The 5,666-nt window shown below is 45.1% G+C and overlaps 1 long non-coding RNA gene across 2 annotated transcripts in view; it reads left to right on the plus strand.

Moving 5' to 3' along the window:
* The first annotated feature begins 5,253 nt into the window (after positions 1 to 5,253).
* The window catches only part of LOC115030860, a 93,057-nt gene continuing 92,644 nt past the window's right edge, over positions 5,254 to 5,666 (plus strand). For both annotated transcript variants that reach the window (XR_003836429.1, XR_003836430.1), the window contains exon 1: positions 5,254 to 5,412. This is a non-coding gene — a long non-coding RNA (uncharacterized LOC115030860). The remainder of the gene's footprint in view (positions 5,413 to 5,666) is intronic.

A 5,666-nucleotide genomic window follows, 5' to 3' on the forward strand; every position in this document is an offset into this window, starting at 1 on the left:
TCTCTCTCTCTCTCTCTGGCTCTCTTCTCCACTGGCTCCTGATGGGGTAAGCAATAAAGCTTGTGCCACAGAAGATTCCGGTTGCCCTGAGTGTGTTCTTACCAGGGGGAACAAAAGCGGCGGGCAACAGTCATTTGTGCCATGCCTCTTTTCTGCCAATACAGACTTTAATTCTTCTGGAATCATAAACAAAACAAACTTTCTCTTTTCTTTTCAATTACCTTTGAGCACTGTGTTTAATCACAGCAAAAGAAAAGCATCTAATATAGTTTCCTCCCAAAGCTTGGATTTCCCTCACCCGGGACATCTCTATGCCGATATAGTAACGTACAGACCCTCTGTCTCTTCAATATGGGATGACGCTGAAGGATTCTGTCAGAAACAGTGTTTGCCAAAGACTAGCTCAGGCCTCCGTCAAGGTTGGTTTGCAACCCAGCTTCTCTAGTGGCTCACTCCTGCTTGCTTCCATGGACTTCCAGGCTGTGATAGAAAAAAAAAAAAACAAAAAAAAACAAACAAACATGCCCTTAACATCCTTCACTCAGATTTAAATCTCGGCCTCCACTGGCCTCAGAAACCAACTGCTTACACCTTCCATCCTTCTGCTGAGGGCTTCTATTCCACTGCCCATTTTCATTCCCTTGTGAAGCCTTCACTGTCCCCCTTGCTTGGATTGTGGCCACATCCCTGGCTAACCTCTCTGCTCTTGTTCTTTTGATGTCATGTGCAGAACAAAGTTCTAAGACTCACACTTGTCCTTTGCATAAAATTCTTTTACCTAAAGGATACCATTGATTCCTTTTAACTTACTTAAAAAAAAAAAAGAATTATTTATTTATTTCATATACATGAGTACACTGTAGCTGTCTTCAGACATACCAGAAGAGGGCCTTGGATCCCATTACAGATGGTTATGAGCCACCATGTGGTTGCTGGGACTCAAACTCAGAAGCTCTGGAAGAGCAGAGCAGTCAGTACTCTTAACCACTGAGTCATCTTTGCAACTCCCTCCGTATCACTTATAGGACCCTTAGCAGACCACAAGTGAGCCTCTATGGCCCTGATCCAGGGCCCTCTGGTGCCCGTGGACATGAACTTTCCTCTGGTGTCTTGCATACTGTAAATGCCTGCAAGCTTCCAAGTGTCTCCTCAGGCCACCCACTCTGCCTATCGTGCTTGCCCCAAACTTCTTCACATGTAGAATTGCCATTCCGTCAGATTTAGATGTCAGCCTTCCCAGGAACACCTTTTGTGAACTGCCAGGCAGAGCTGAGAAGCCCTCCTCAATGATATAAACAATATGCATCATTACCACTTACCTTTATCATTGAATCATGACTCTTACATACCTTGTGTCTTTGAAAGGCAACAAGCAAGACTTATTTGTACCTCAGAACTCCATCACATGCATAGCCCTTGCCATAGAGCAGACAGACACTTTTATAAGACTCCATCCAATGTCCTTGATTTACGGTGCTGAATTGTTTTGCAAAATATTCTATCAGTTTAAATGGTTACAAGCAGTGTGCAAATGAACCAACTGCATTATAACCTCCCTAAAGTTGGGCATTGCTGGTCTTAAATTTGATGGCTATAAAATGCTCTGCCTTGTTTTGATTGCATTTTTAATAGATATTGGGATTAAACATTTCCCCATGTGTATTACTGATTAATAGCATCTCTTGTCATATGGATTATGTATTCTTGTCCTTGCCTTTGACTAATAACTGGCTGTCTCAAGACAGTTTTTCTTTTCTTTTTTTTTTCTTTTTGACTTAGAAACATCAGGACTGAAGGGAATGTGTCCAAATGGAACCAGCTGGAATTGAGCCCTGTGAATTTGAGATAGAAATGGCTCTCTGTGAGCTAGGATTTTCTTTCTTTATAACGACAGGTTTCTTTACTTCCGAATGGAATCCCATGGTAACTTGTAAAAAACATGGACTCCTGGGCTTACATCTACCGATTTGTGTTCTGCCAAAGGAGCTAGGATTTCCCCAAACACCCCAGGCGACTCTGGCTCTGCTGGGTTAGCCAAGTCTGAAGATTGGCCCTGGGAACCACCTGCCTCCAGCTCTGTAGTGTATGTGCTTCTGTGGAGCCCAGGTACTTGGATGTGGAGCAAAGAAAAAAAGGGGAATCTGTTGCTGTGTTCTGACACCCGAGGCGCTTTATCCAGTCAAGTGCTTTCCTGTTTTGTGAAGCTCCAGCAGGAGACACAGCATGAATGAGTAGGATCTCCACAGAGGCCACTTAGGGCTCAGCAGATGTGGCAACTTGCTAAAGAGTCCCATTACCCAGCACAGGAGCAGCCGGCTCAGCAGCAGGAGAGAGGGTCAGTACCACCTGAAGCAGAGCAGGCTTGAAAGCAGCTAGCGTCTGGGTGGCCAGCAGAGGTTATACCCTTCCACCTAGAGCCGGGGGCTATTGGTTCTGCTCCCAGCTGGCTGTGTGACTTCATGCATGTTCCTGGATCTCTCCAGGCCATGGTTGCTTCATCTGTAAAATGGGGATGTAGCAGACCACGCAATGCAAGAGGAGAGTTTGGCACAGTGCCAGCTGTTAGTGTATGCTCAGTGAATGCCAGGCATTGATGTTCTAGATGAATTCCTTATCTATTGAGGACTTGAAGATGTGTGGGGTGAAAACTCATAGGGCTATTTATTACAGGAGACATTCAGGCAGCAGAGAAGGAGGATGTGGTCCTGCTGAAGTGGGCTTCTGGGTCTCTTCTTTGGGAATTGGCATATCGGTAAAAAAAATCACTATGTATGCTCGTGCACACGAGTCTCTCTCTCTCTCTCTCTCTCTCTCTCTCTCTCTCTCACACACACACACACACACACACACTGGAAGTCACATAAAGATCTTTAACCTATGGTTATTTTGTTTTGTTTTGGTATTTTTGAGCTTAGACATCATCTTTCTTCTCCGTTCCTTAAAGCCAAGAACTGGGCAACTTACTAAAGAGTCCCGTTATGCAGCACAGGAAGAGTCACCTCATCAGCTGAGGTGAGGGCCACCTGATGCAGCGAAGGCTCAAAAGCAGCTAGCCTAGAGGCCACAGTGTTTCTATCATAAAAATACTCTGAGTGTTTTGTTTGTTTGTTTGTTTTTAAATAGAGCAGATATGTCGGACATAAACAGGCCTATCTAGTCTTTGGGCTAGCTTTGTCTTCATCCTCCTCAGCCTCTCCCCTTAAACATATACATCATTTAAGCTGTATGTTTCCAGAAGGAGTAATACTCAAGGAAATTCTTACCAGGGGCTGGAGAGATGACATAGCCTTTAGGAGCATTTGCTGTTCTTGTAGACGACACAGGTTCGGTTCTCAGCACCCACCTTGGGCTGCTCACAACTGCCTGTATCTCCAGTTGCAGTGGACCCAACACCCTCTGTTGTCCTTTGTGGGTTCCTAAACACATGCCATGCAGATATATACACTCAGGTGAGCACACATGTGTCACACACACACACACACACACACACACACACACACACACACACACACACAGGTATTTTTTTTATCTTTTCCCCTTCTTCTTGGTTTTCTCCCATAGTCAAGATAGCAAGCATCCTGACAAAAGGCCAGAATAATTCTTGTCTGAGACAATACAGGGTTCCTGAAAGTCAGAAGGCAACATTGCAAATCGGCTGGGTCCTGAGACCTTGTGGTTTATGTTTATGTTCGGTTCAGGGGTTTTAAAATGCTTGTGTACAAAAGAGGCTGTGTCCACTCCGCTGTCACCAGGTGGGCTCCAGTCAACCCAGTTCTCACTTTCTGGATTACTTTTCTCTTGGTCAGCTTCCATGGATGTCTCTCTGTCATTTCTGCCTCACATCCATCCTAACAGAGGCAGGAACCATAATGCAGTGGCAGGCATATCTTTTCCTCCCAAGTGGGCAGACTCAAAGCAGTATCAATCTCCTTGAGAGTCAGAGATGTAGGCCATTGCAATCTCAATCACTGTGACCTCAGCTCACGTGTCTGGTCCATGTCTGGTCCCTGACCTAAGTTCCTAACCCAGTACCTGCTTGGGTATCAGGCTACCTCTGGATTCCCACTCCAGGCAGTTAGGTTCCAGTGCCAATGGTCGATCTGTCTTTTGGCCAGGCAATGTCTGTTTTCATTTCCAATGACATCACCAGGATCTGATGTTCTGTCTTGGCACATAGTAAGAGTGGAATAAATATTTATCGAATGAATAAATTGTAAGCATTCAAGGGCAGTGGGTATTGCAGAAATAGTTTGTGATCAGGTATTTGGTTTCAAAGCCAGGATAGTTTTTAAAAGTTTTGTTTATTTTCACTCAAACTCTAGCCCGTTAAAGAAACATGCAGCTGATTTTCTTAGATTTTAAAAGGTGCCAGAGGACTTAATTTAACACGCCGAAGCTCTTCAGCTTCCAGAGCAGTTACCCCAGACACTCTCACTGTATTCTCCCAAACCCCATTCGCATTCCTGCCATTTGGATTTGATCTTTGATTCTGTTCAGTTGGGGATAAACAGCTTTTTAATAATTTGGCAATAAAATGACTCCCTCCATCTCTGCTGTTTAAAATCTGAGTCGACTCAAATATTTATTTAAGAGCATTCCCCTTCATGTGCTTTGAAGGGACCTCAGATACTTTAGTTTTTTCTAAAACTTCACTTTTCAAAAATAATCTTTTTTTTTTTTTTGCTTGCTTCTCCATGAGGAAACCAACCACTTTAGTGATGAAATCAAGGAGAAGACGGTGGCTGACACAGACACAGACTGAATGTGAGGTCAACTTAAGAAGAGGGCAGAAGGTATGGGAACCATCCCACCCACCCTTTCTCTCAGTGCTTCCTGCTCTAGGACTATCACCAAGGGAAGCCTCAGGGCCCACTGAAGAAAGTGGTCTTGCTTTTCAGAGCATTCCTTGCTAGGGAAGCTCTTTACTCCAGATTTAATGCATATTACATGGTCTGTATTATGAACTGAATTGCCCCTACCCTCTGCCTCTGTTGAAGCCCCTGTTTGCGGTGGAGCAGTGTGTGGTGCAGGGAATTAAGACTGAGGAAGATCAAGATGGGGTCTTAACTTCATGCTCATGTTCCTTAAGAGGAATACACCTGCGGCACTCCCTATGTGCACACAAAAGCCAGGAGAGGATACAGTGATCAGCTGCCGTCCCATCCACCCTTGAGCCAAGAGGGTGTCACCAGAGACCAACTTTTGTTGCAAAACTTTGATCCCGGTCTCTGGCCTTCCTGTTACTGGTGGCTGCTGAGTCAATCTGATGCTTTGTGCTGGCAGCCCAAGTAGAAGAAGCTAAGCCTCCTCCTGGCTTTTCCTTTTCCTAGGCCAGGAGGTTGCTCTCTGTAATGGCTAACTCTGATTGTCAACTGGATTGGATCTGGAATCAAGGAAAGAACACAGCTCAAGGTGAGTCTGCCAAGGGTATTTGTAAGAAAGATGAGCTGAGAACAGGCCTTTCCCTGGAGCAAGTAGGACTGTGGATAGCGAGGACCAGGGAGAAAAGGGTGCTGCTTCTCTGCTGCATTTCCACCTGCTAAGCGCTCAACAGTGGAGCCTCCATCCTTTGCTGCTCACGCCGGGCACCAGCTTCTTTGGATTCCAGCATGGACTGAGATATCCCAAGATAGTCTTCTCTCTCTCTCTCTCTCTCTCTCTCTCTC

The sequence above is a fragment of the Mus caroli genome, chromosome 4 (genome assembly GCF_900094665.2).
Source record: "Mus caroli chromosome 4, CAROLI_EIJ_v1.1, whole genome shotgun sequence".
NCBI lineage: Eukaryota > Metazoa > Chordata > Mammalia > Rodentia > Muridae > Mus > Mus caroli.